This window comes from Pholcus phalangioides, unplaced genomic scaffold (assembly GCF_987345545.1).
Source record: "Pholcus phalangioides strain wild (caught in Gottingen) unplaced genomic scaffold, Ppha-v1.0 ptg000015l_1, whole genome shotgun sequence".
Taxonomy (NCBI): domain Eukaryota; kingdom Metazoa; phylum Arthropoda; class Arachnida; order Araneae; family Pholcidae; genus Pholcus; species Pholcus phalangioides.
This window is the reverse complement of record NW_028301608.1, coordinates 95,353,855-95,367,110: the sequence shown is the minus strand read 5'-3', so window position 1 is coordinate 95,367,110 and position 13,256 is coordinate 95,353,855. Positions and strand designations below refer to the sequence as shown.

General features: G+C 34.0%; 1 protein-coding gene across 1 annotated transcript in view; it reads left to right on the top strand.

Moving 5' to 3' along the window:
- The window catches only part of LOC149077106 (dopamine receptor 2-like), a 116,034-nt gene that overhangs the window by 47,776 nt on the left and 55,002 nt on the right, over positions 1-13,256 (top strand). The window contains exon 2 of the mRNA XM_089242684.1: positions 2,912-3,026. The gene's annotated coding sequence lies outside the window, so the exon portion shown is untranslated. The remainder of the gene's footprint in view (positions 1-2,911; positions 3,027-13,256) is intronic.

Genomic DNA, 13,256 nt, shown 5'->3' with positions numbered 1-13,256 from the left:
TTTGTATAACATCATTTTGTCAACAACATTTCAAATTTCAATCAAAATCGTTTCGAACTTTCTATTAAATTTCAAACTTCTCTTAACAACATTTCAAATAGGGCCGCTCCTAGAAATTCTGCCGTTTGAGGCGATCAATATTTCGCCGCCCTTAAGATACGACTATCTGAAAAGAGTTCTCTTTCTTCACCTCTATTACCTTGATACAGTAGTTGACGTTTAAGATGTCGAGAAAGCATTTCCTAAATAAAGGCGTCCCTCATGAGAGTAAATAATATCAAATCTCTTCCTTGAGGGAGGGGCGGGGGGAGTCCTATAGTGGGCGCACCTGCTTACCTTTTTTCCCTATGTGTTTTGGGAAAATCTTTGTCATTCAAAGGATTAATTGAACTATTTAGCAAGCACATGCATGTCATATAACGCATTAAAATTTTACAAAAATTACTCCAAATAATTTGAAGGAAAATCGTATTCAATCAAGTATCACAGATTATAAGACAACCGTAAGTATTCTTTATAGGCACATTGTATAATATTTTATCTCATGTATATTTATATTTTTTAGTTTTTATGATTGCATTTGTAATTGGGTTGCTGTATTTTTGAAATATATGATATCCATATTTGTTATGCGCATCTTTCTCATTTCTATATTTGTATTTAGATATGATTTTGCGCACTTCTATGAGAAAACATGAAAAATTAATACACTAATATTTATTCTGAATCCAAAGACAAAATTTACTGATTGAAAATAAAAGACTTGCCCTCCTGATTTCGTAGTTTTTAAAATCGTGATTCTCCGCGTTATAGGGCCATTCAAGTATTACGTCGGCATCGATGGCGTGGGGAGGGAGTTTCCGATTTGCTGACTTTTGATGACGGGGGGGGGGGTTTGGATAATGCTTACGTCATCAACCACCCTTTATGAAAATCCCCCCCCCCATTGATAAGTGTACTACAGAGCCACTTTAGTGATCTCTAAATGTGTCGCGGATCCAAGTGATCTGGAAATATGTCCAGGCCGTTTAAGTGCTATGAAACTGTGCCGCGCATCACTCAAGTGATCCGTAATTATATGCCGGGGATCGCTTAAATAATCTAAGAATGCCCCGCGGGTAATTTGAGTGATGCAGAACCGCACTGGGGCCACTTAAGTACTCTAAAACTACGTCAGATGCCACTCAAGGGATCCAAAACGAATAGGAGCTTCCACGATAAGATCTGGCACAATGATTTATGGCAATAAATATGTAAATTAAGAGGTGCTGCCTAGGCCTTCTTTCATTTTGTCCTGGGGGGGGGGGTTGATATTGGGACGGCAGTACGGACACACTTTTTTCGGGATTAAATATTCAAAAACGCGTTTGAGTTTTGTATAACAGCCTCATTATCACCAAAGATTCCACGAAACTTTAGTTGGAAAATCCTGATATAGAGAACAGATATAAGTACACAGAAATAGTCAGTCAGAACATTCCGGAGCCGAAACAACACCACACTAGAGAGACTTCTACTATGGTGTTCGCTGAAAGAGGCATTTGTCAAACGATTAACAAGGAATCTAAACTTGTGCTTGGGGATTAAACTAAAGAAAGGAAGGAGAGTCAATTTTTGAAAAATGTCGATAAAGAGTGGAAAGATCTTGAACAAAAAGAGACGGAACCTAATTTTTTTTCACACACACAATCTTCTTAGAGATAAGTGGAACTTTTTAGAAGTGCAAGAAATGAGGTAGGTGTGTGTGTTGAGATGAATTAAGCATTGAATAGGATTTAAACATTGAAAAGTATTTCATTTACCTGCGCTTATTTATCCACTCGCCCTTTCCTTCACAATTATTTCGATGTATAAAAATTCTTTAGAGTGAGAACACCGTCATGATGAATCTGTCATAAAAAATGCTGCCACCGTAATCATGGCGCTTTAGGCAGCCACCACCTCGTCACCTCATGCCTGGAGCCGGCCCTGATTATTTTCGAACATAATTAACAACATTTCAAAGTTCTATGAAAAGCATTTCAAAGTTCTATTAAAACCATTTTCAAACTTCTATCAACATTATTTTCTCAACAACATTTCAGAATTTTATTAACAGCATTTCAAACTTCTATTAACAATGTGTTAATAGAGCACATTGTTAATGGGAGATCTATTAACATTTTTTTACACTCCACAATTCTATTAGAAACTCAAAATTTCAATAAAGCTAGATAATCGATATTTCGAACAAACACCACTTCTGGAGCATAAGCGTTTTTAACAACATTTTATTTATATTTCATAAGCAGTTGCGTGTGCTTTTTACTTAATAGATATACAAGTAACAACCATTTAAAACAATGATTTATTTCATACGAAATCTTTAAAAAACATATTTTTCAATTATGTGATTTACTTTGGTCATGTTTTTTGATCTCGTCTAAAATGTATATTTGAATGAATGGAAGAAACAGTGACGCATATCAGTATTTTCTTTATACACAAATCCATTGTGATTGCGCAATATTATTTTAGATTTACGTTTTTTGTATAAATTTTTATATATTATTATTATAAAATCTATAACTTTTCCGCAGAGCAAATGATTAAATAGAACCGCAAAAAGGAATGAATAAATGACATTTAGGTTTTCGCAAGGTAGTTTTTGAATGAAAAATTATGTATGTATAATATGCATATCAATCACGCATATCGCAGTCATCAATCACGCACTTAATGCAATCAAATTACTGAAACTTTTTAGGTAAGACATAAAAAGAGGATATGTATCTCTCCAAGTAGCCACGTGTGTTTTCATACTGTCAAATGACATTTTTAAATTTAATTATCGATTATAATTATTAAGTTATGATATCGTGAAATTTTCTCCATTTTCTGAAAACTTTTATTTTTATTACATTATTTTCAGAAACCTATGAGGAAAGAGAAACCGAACTCACTACGTTGAATAACAAGCTTCCTCAGTTGTCAGTCCACAAGGCCAATAAATTCACTGAAAATGTTTGAACGCCGTCACGAACGTGGTGAGCTTTTAGTCATTCATCATTCATTTTCCGTGATGCATTTATCAAAAAAACTGAAATCCATCACGCGTTTGTTGTTTTTTTTTTTCCCTTACGTTATCTCATAAGACAAGAGATAACCAAGAAATAAACTGTGACTGATATAATTTTTCCTAATGATACGTTTGAAGATCAAGGTGACGTAAATTCCTTTTAATACTGACAGTAAAGACCATCTGCTAAAACGTCAGTTTAAAGTGAAATTTTTATTGGCTCTTTTCCCACGTTCAAAAATGTTTTGAATTTTTCCGGACGTTTCTGTCACTATACCTGACAAGATTTGTTTCTTCTTTTACATGAAACATGTACAATATATTAAAGCTACCAACATGCAGTAGCAAAAATGTTATAAAGTTACTTCAAAATATTTCTATACAATATTTAAGGAAAAAACAGTGATGTGTCAAGTGTAACTACTGAGTAGAAGTTTCTAATCTGTTCGGTTGATGCCTGGTGAAGGCACTTAAGAAAGTACGGCACAATATAATATAAAATGGCGAGGTTTCAAATCATTATGTAGATGTTGATTTATGTAAAACTTTTCTCAAGTTAAATACCATTTTTATATACAAAAATACCAAACCTTAGATAATTTTAATACGAACTATACCATTAGATAACTCGCAATTATCAGGAGCGTACTATATTCACCCTTTCACACAATCTGTTCCGAGATTAAGCTTTTCACAAAGTATTTTTGACGAACTATATGAACCATCTATGGTTCATATAGTTCATGGTGATGAACCATCTATGGTTCATCACCATAAACATGTATTCAAAAATGCATCACAAAATTTGATCTAAATTGGTGTTAGAATATCTTTTATTGAAATAATGCATCAACGTAGAAATTTAATTAATTTCAAGGGATTTTTTTAGTTTGCTTAAATGGTAAATTAAGGTGTAAAATATACAGGGTGCATAGCAAATGGGGGTATTGCATTTCACTGGTGAACCGGTTCCCCGTGTGGCCCGAAACCCAATTAAAAATTTGTTGCCCTGTCTCTTGTGATGCCAAAAGAAAAATATTAATAACAAGTTTCTTAACGCACTATTCACTGAGGCATTCCAATTCGAAACACGGAAGAAAGTAATGAAAAAACAGCTCTAAATGCTGAAAATCCGTTTTACCCGCATTCAACGCTGTATCCCATACCCGCAAATTTCCTCCGTTTCACGAATTCGAATATCTCAATGAATATTAATTTCACTTAGAAATATCGATTTTTTTTTTGGCATCAGGAGAACCAGGGAAACAACTTTCTAATTGGGTTTCGGGGCATACGCAGGGCGTTGAGGAATAAGAAGACCATGCCCCCCAAAAATTTAGAAAAAAAGTTCAATATTTCGATTTAAAAAAAATTAAAATATCGATTGAAAATACGGGTTTTTTTGTGCTATTTTAACCAATTTTCTGTTAATTGTAATTCCTTTTAAAGGGTATAACAAAAATAACAATACCTCAAAATTTCTCGGGAAGACAATTTTTGTCCCTTCTCTCAAGAGACTCTCCCTCTTTTGTGTCCCCTTCAAAAGTTGATTTTGCTCATGATCCTACGCATTAATGATTGTTGAATCATTAATGCGTAGGGGAAAAACATGGTTGAATAATTATTGTGTAGAGACAACTGTAGAACCATTTTAAGGAATGTTTCTGATCAATGTTTCTGATATTCAAATATCCATCATGATTAATGAATATCCAAAAAATTTTTGATTAATCATTGCATAAAAAAAAAACAGTTATGAATCGCTATTTTTTTTTCTTAAATTATCCAAGGATCGGTATTGTTTTACAAAAAAAGAAGGAAAAACTATTTCCGAATCACATATTTAATTTATATAAAATACATCGATGATTTATCTTAATTGATTGAAGATTGTTTAAGAACCGTTATTGATTCATTATTGTTAAAAGACAACACTGAAACAATCATGCTCAGATATGGTCCCTCAAATAATCATGTTCAGGTAACATTGTTGAAAGAATCAAAGAATCATGTTCAGGTAAAATTGTTGAAAGAATCATGTTCAGGTAACATTGTTGAAAGAATCATGTTCAGGTAACATTGTTGAAAGAATCATGTTCAAGTAACATTGTTGAAAGAATCATGTTCAGGTAACATTGTTGAAATAATCATGTTCAGGTAACATTGTTGAAATAATCATTTTCAGCTGTCATTGTTGAAATAATCATTTTCAGCTGTCATTGTTGAAATAATCATTTTCAGCTGTCATTGTTAAAGCAATCATGCTCAGACGTCATTTTTGAAACATGTTCAGCACCATTGTTGGACCACTATTTTTTTTAAGTAATTGATAAATCGTTATTTTTGAAAAAAAAACTGTTCCTTATAATCACCATTGACGACTTTAGTGGAGTAGGGTTCCATGTGAACAGCAGTTGAACATGGGTCAGTCGGCAAAAATCGGCAGATTTTGCAACAATGATGAATAAGAAAGTTTTCGAAATCGTTGTTGATCGAACATTATTGAATTACCCTTACTAAGAATGCTCCCCAAAACCGTTGAGAATAATGATGAAGCCCTTATTAACCTCTAATTGTTTGGATAATACTGTTTTTAGAATAATGTTTGAAGACCAAAAGAATATTTCTGAAATTTTTTCCGTTAGAAGATAATTAAATAATCATTATTGCTAATGGCATCCTGCTCTGGTACAGCAGAAAAAGGAATATTCTCCGTCATAATATTAATAAAGAAAAGAGAGTTACTCTAATAATATATTTTTTCTTCCTATTTTTTGGCAAAAAAAAGATATGTTGAGCATTGCACGAATCGACCATTCTTTGTTAAGACAGGACTTTTAGAACAATTATCTTTCAGTTCTGTTAAAATAAACATGATTTTTTTAATTTTTCCAAATATTTTGCATTTTCTAAATTACTCCTGATACATCGAAAATAACGAATTTTTAGCTTTAAAAGATTCGAAATTTCACCCAGTGGTTTTTGATTCGAAGTTTGATTTTTTATAGCAATGATTGAAGACAGAGTGATTCTAAATTCATGGAAAAACTTTTAGAATTAACAAAACGCACCTAAACAGGAATTTTTGATCGTGGAATCTGCGGTCAAATCGCAGTAGCGGAGGCGGTAGAGGGTGGTTTTTAGAGAGTGCTCAACAGCACTTCACTAAAAAACACATATATTTTTCAGACGCACTTGTGATATATGCTATGAACCATTCGGGGGTGAATACACCTTCGGATTCAATTTGAGTCTGTTATTATTGGTGTAAGGACCTTCAAGGTTATGCAGCTCCAAATAATGATCAAGCGGTGTAATGACTTGCGGTAGAATTTGCGTAACCCACGTGGCAAAATGAGAAGTCCTACCACATAGCAATACCCTGCACCCTCGAAGTTCATTGCACTTATTGCAGCAAATCTGTCGGAAAAATATGATATTTCTTTTTTGGTGAAGTGCTGTTGTGCACTCTCTATAAAAACCCTTTACCATTTTTGCTATTGCGATTCGACCACAGACTCTATCAAAAATGCTTGTGTCTAGGTGTCTTTTATCACCTCTTGAAGTACCTGAATTTAGAATCACACTGTAAGTAAAATTCTTATGCATTGAGTAGTATGTGAAATTTCATAATATTGACTCTATTCATAACAAAAATGCTTTATTTCGTAATTTATGAAAAATGATAAAACAAAAACATTGCAAACTGTTCTCTTGGTTGAGTCTAAAATGAATGAAAATTTCGAATAAATAAGTTCTTACATTTGATATTATTGCACCGAACGACAGCCCATAGGTATGAATAAAAAATCGACTCCAAAATTGTTTTAAATGTTGTTACAAAATTCTCTCAAAAAGTGTTTGATTGTTGGTTTACATTTTTGTTGTGAAAAATTCACCTAAAAGTTTACCTTAAAATTGATTTACCTTTTGACTAAAGAGTGATCCGAAACAGTGCCAGACATTTCTTGAAATTTCTTCATAGAAAATTTAGATATCACACTACATTTTTGTGACTGATCATTTTCATTATGTGACTTTTCGATTTAAAAATTTCATGATATCGATTCATGAAATTTCGTGATATTGATTATATTCATAACAAAAACACTTTAAGGAAACAGTTATTTTCCGGATATTATGCTGAGGTGAGCTCGGAAAGAAAAGTCATCACGTCTCCGCCGGGACTCGAACCCAGGCCCTCTTGCATACCGGGCAAGCATGCTACCATCTACACCACTGGAGACACATGAATCTGCCTTCCTAATTTCACGCACTGTGTCGTGAGGCGCTGAAGTAGAGGCAGTAGTAGCCTCTCTTAACTTCAGGAAATGGCCCCCGGGTGGGACGGTTTAAAGAGATTTAGATGGCTTTTTTTCCATCTAAAGCTCACCTCAGCATAATATCCGGAAAATAACTGTTTCCTTGATATCTCTGGCTGAAAAAAAGCCATCTAAATCTCTAAAAACACTTTATTTCGTAATTTATGAAAAAAATAAAACAATGACATATCTGAGTACTGCACGTTTTCTAATTGGAAGTAGACCTCTAGGATCAACGATTCGCCAGTAAAATGCTATACCCCCCCCCCCCACCACTATTTGCTATGCACCCTACATGTTGTTCTTTACCTTATTTTCAACGCTTTTTGATATATCGGCTAATATTGCACTCAGAAAAAATGAGCACGTTTTGTTAGACTCGGAACAAACAGGGCAAGAACTTATTTCAGTACATATACAGCCGTTAGTAGAAATTTCATATTTGGTTACAGTATTTTTAAGTTCACATTTTCATGAAATTTTAATGTTTTTTTTCCATTTTTCGACGCTTCAAAATGCATGGGGTTTTTTTTTTCAATGTTTGCATGTACTTAAATTTGTTTTGTATATGGCATTTGATGGATTTTTTTTTAATTTTTCCCACGTATTTTTGATTTCATGGTATATCTCGACATTTTTCAATGCATATTTCAATAGTTAGCAAAACTGATGCGACAGATGGCAGCACTAACAACTAACACACATTACACAGAAACAAACTCACGTTAGGTTAACAATATGTGTCTTCACATTCCAATATGTACCAATTCATTTGGAGGTGCATGTCTGGTTTAGTAGTGCATATTTCATCGGGGTTTTTTAAATGTATATTTGAGCGTTTTTAGTGTATATTTCAGAATTTTTAGTGCGATATTTCAGCATTTTTAGTGCGATAATTCAGCATTCTGTGCGCATATTTCAGCTTTTTGTGTGCATATTTTTCCCCTTTCTAAGTGCATATAATCCGGGCTCAAATATTTTAATGCAAACCTATATCTTGGAAAATTCAAATATCCAAAGGATTCAAAAGAATTTGCGAAGACTATTTTGCAGTGCGAAAAGAGAATAAGCTCCGCAGTATCGTCGCACCTTCTTCTGACTCCTATCTTATCAGACAGCAGATATTCAATGAATAGTTCCATTGGAAAAGAAGAAACCACCTTTTTCTCCGTGGACAAGCTCATTCCTTTCCCTGTGCAAAGAAAAACGCAAAAGATGTAAACTCTCTCCAGAAATAGAGGCATTTTTTTCCCCCTGAAAAGCATTCGGAAAATGATCCTGGAGAGAAAGAAAACTATTCTTTGAATCTTCGGAGAAACGAGAATCGAGGCAAAAGGGGAGAGAAAAAAAATGGTTTGAAACTCGTACAGGCAAGAAGTTGTTTTGAAGAAAGAATCCCACGGGCAGAAATTACTTCGAAATGCCTGGCATTGTGTGCGCTGGTGGATGTAAAAAAGAAGAAACGGTATGGTAAAGTGGCTTTTACATTTCTCTCACACATACGAAGATGTATGATCTTGACTAACAGCAATGGACAAGAAACAGTGTGAATACACAAAAAAAACCGAAAAAGAAATCAGCCTGTCAGAAAACTCTCACGCTACTGAATGCGGATACGTGCGATTCACGATGCCATGCAACAAAATATTTCTTATTCGTGTCTTGTGTAAATGTTTTTTGGTACCCGGGACGTGAAGAAATTGACTGAACTAAAATCCAACCACCTGATTACAAGTCAGAAATAAAACTGAATAATTTTCCGCTGTGGTGGTCGAGTGGTTATAGTGCCGGACTCGTGATGCGAGGATCCGGGTTCGAACCCCACAGTGGTGGTCGGCTGAAGTTGGTTTTCTGTGGTTCCCAATTTCAAGGCGCAAATGCGAGCCGATCTCCCCGTTAAAAAGTCTCGCCACAGAGAGCAACAGTCCTACAACGGTAAATCATTCAACCATAACACTTCACTCATAGTTTGTAAAACTGGGGGCAGATGACAGCACTACACATAACAAGCATTACACAGAAACACACTTTACGTCAGGTTTGCACTACACGTACACGCACATTCCCGCATGTACCGATTCGTTGGGGGGTTCCGCGGGGGGGGGGTGCATGTGTGGTGTAGCAGTAGTAGGTTGGGGCTCGGGGATCCATGATGTTCTTAAGTCAGCCACCTCGTTGGGCAATTTGCCTGTTGTGGCGTTGTATTTGTATTTGTATTTCGGAGATTATTCTCGCGTGTTGTTTTCGACAATTTGAGAAATTTGGAATGAAAGCACAAAATAAACCGTTTATTTTGGCTTAATTTCAATATCAACCCAATAAATATTTTTGTATCTGCAAAATTCCTGATGTAAAATTTCGACGTTATTATATCAATAAGTTCGTTCGAAAATACGAGAAATAATTTTGTGTTACTCATAGAATATGAGTTCGATTATGACTCAGTTGTTCAGAAATTCAAACATATCTCGTTAATTTTAAAAATGCAATATCTTTTTTTATTCACAAATGTATTCGACCCTGCAAGGCTCAACACGGCCATTAGATTTATGTTCTAGTCATTATGTATCACATGACCAAGTAAAACAATAACTACCTGACAGCAGAGTGTTTCCTGTATAAACTCTGACAGTTCTGGCTGAGAAAATGCGGAAAAAATAACCTTGTAAACATAAAATGATTGGTTTTTTTTTTAAAAAAACCTGGTTTTAATTTTTTAAAAATTAAAACCAGGCAAAGTTACTCATTTTTTGTGATAATAAAATGATTGAATTTCCATAGAATGAGCAAATTATGCATAATCAAAACATTTCGTAAATCTTTAAAAAAATGTCAATTTATTCTTGATAATGCACTGAAAATGGTATTTATTTGTAGATATCGAATTACGTTGACTTCTATCGAATATGGTATCTCAGCAAAACTATAGAATAATTATAATTACTATAACATTATTATGAGAACAATTGTTTTCCGTTAGTATGCTCTTGATTCAGTACCACTGTGGCAAGTGCCAGTGTATCAACAAAACATCTTTGCTCAATAGAACTGCATTTGCACTAAAATATTCTCGTATGACTCTGAGTTCGATTATGACCTTTTACATTGCATGTTCATTTGCCAAACACCCATAATCTCGGTGAATCACTGTAGGTACCTTACTCAACTGCACATGGTAAACAATCTTCTGAGGGTTTTTTGACGAATTGGTACATCTGCCATATCATTCTCTTAGGAACAAATTGCGCAGGAACCTTTTCCTTATTTTCTTTTCCAATAAAATTTAACAACAAAAAAAGCGAGATATCTCCACTTTTATATCTTCAAGTCTAAGGCATCTTTAATTGCTTTCTTGACAAGGGCGAGTAAACTCGTCCACCTCGATTATAGAGGATTACATAAAAAATTGTATTGTTTATATATATAGCAAGCGTAGGATGTGAGATCAGAAAACTGTCTTTCCTTCTTTCACAACTTGTTAATCGACTTTTACTTCTGTTGAGGTGGATCAATCACAAGATAGATTGGTTTATGACAAGCTTACAGCACTGTTTCTGTTCTTCTAAGCGTATACATCAAAAAATCATCATACATATACATTATATTTCATAGTATGCTTAGGAAACATTATTACTCAAATAATAGGGGAAAGTGCCCTATAATGAGATACTTTTTCTAAAATAGCTTTTCTGATTCCCTGATGAACAATTTCGTAATTCTAAAATTGATTTTGTACACTATAAATATATCTGATTCAACATATTGATAGCATTTTCAGAAAAAAATATTGCAAGTATACTCAAAAAATGATTTTAATAAAATGTTCGAATCGGGTGTTTTTGGAACAGGTCGCCCAATATGAGACACCAAGGGTTCCTAATATGAGACACTATCTCATATTGTGCAGTCACACTGAGAAAGAAATATTTGCATGAAAAAATGTATTTATTGTATTTAATTAATTGTCAAAATTGAAAAGATAATATAACAAATTAAATTTTTTTTATGAATAACAATCATTGCGCAAAAATACTATCTCCTTAATTTCCCCACAATCCTCGTTAGAACATCGAGAGCATATCATACATCTTCTACATGTAATGTTGAGTATGTACTAATAACGAAATGTTTAAAAATGACTTACATTGCGCGTTGTACAACCCGTCCAAAAATATCTTCAAAAACTTTTGGGCAGGCTGCACAGTTAAATATGCTCCTGAAGCTGGAGTCGCATGCAAATGAGTAAGGTTATGTTGTTGGCCGCTTCATCTACCGTCGAGCTAATAGTGCATACCTCTAAAAACAGATGTCACAACTGCACAAAAGAGATAAAGGGGTGTCTCATATTAGGCAAGTATCTCATTATAGGTCACTTTCCCCCTATTGAAGAAAAAATGGCCACGTACAAAAAACACCTGGGAATCGACAATAAACATAACAATTTTTCGATAATTATGACTGAGGTTAAATTTTCGAGCATTTAAATGACAAAATTCTCACAATTTTTAATTCTCAATGCAGCTATCTCATACATTTCTTTTTCAAAATCCCACATTGAATTCCTTGTCAAATTTAGTTTTTTTTTTCTCACTTCAATACGAGAGATTATTAAAAAGAAATTCTCCAATATTTTCTCATCAAAACACCATCAATCATCTCTAAAATTCAAGCGCAAGTTCACGTTTGATTTTTTTTTTTTTTTGCATATTTCATAATCGTTTTTTGATCGCAGCTTTATTTCTTATTCATCATAACATTCTTCAATATACCTTTTGTTTTTATATGAATAATTAGTCTCATAAAACTGCCAAGTCTTTGGTTTCACCACTGGAATCAATAATGTGTATCCAATCTGGAGAATAGTTTATCATTAACAGAACTATAAATCTCTATGTCTGTTTGAGTTGGCCTTCTCTGGCTGACCCCCAAACATACTTAATGTTTTTTTTACAAAAACGGAAGTGAAAAGTTGTGCTTGAGGTATATTTTTTATTGCAAAAATGCATCAACTCATCAAGCTAGTTAATTGTAGTGGGTTTTTTTTGATTAGCTAAAATGTTTAATTTTTGGTAAAATATACAATTTCCTTTTATTTTTCTGTCATCTGTGAACTGATAAAATCTTTCTCAGCAAAGTTGAATAATTTTTACCTCTAATTTTATTACGAATTCCCTCGATTTGGTGCAGTTTTATATATCTCTGGACACGTAAAGTTTTAGCAGCTCTGAAAAAAGGACACCAACAATGAATCACCTCTTTGTATGTGAAAAATTTCTGTGCTTTTTTTGGAATATTAAGAAGTCACCTACGAATAAAGCAAATACACGGAAATACAAAAAGTCCTAATGCATTTCAACACCAATGGGTGTCATCTTCAGAGGAAAAATATTTAACCACTAGTCACGCTCAGAAGCGAGCGTTAAGATTTTGTATTCAACCCAAGTGGGAAACTCGGTCAGCATGACTAGTGGTTGAATATTTTTCCTCTGAAGACGACACCCATTGGTGTTGAAATGCATTAGGACTTTTTGTATTTTCGTGTATTCGCTTTATTCGTTGGCCTCTTCTTAATATTCTTGGGAAAAGTTGATCAACTCTTCCTTTTTCGGAATGCTGACTGAGTTGATTTAATAACGCATATCTGACTCCACTCTAACTATGAGACGACTTGTCAACAATCACAACATGAATTTATTTACACGAATTCACGCACACGAAAACACGCAACAACTGTATATTTATACAAATTTTTGTGATAACTGTATATTTTTTTCTTCCTCTGGTAGCTTGGCGCGTGTAATCTGCGTAGTTGCTTTTAACGCCAAGCGTTGGCGAAACTCCATTACACTTTCATAGCTGTATTTCTATCGACATGA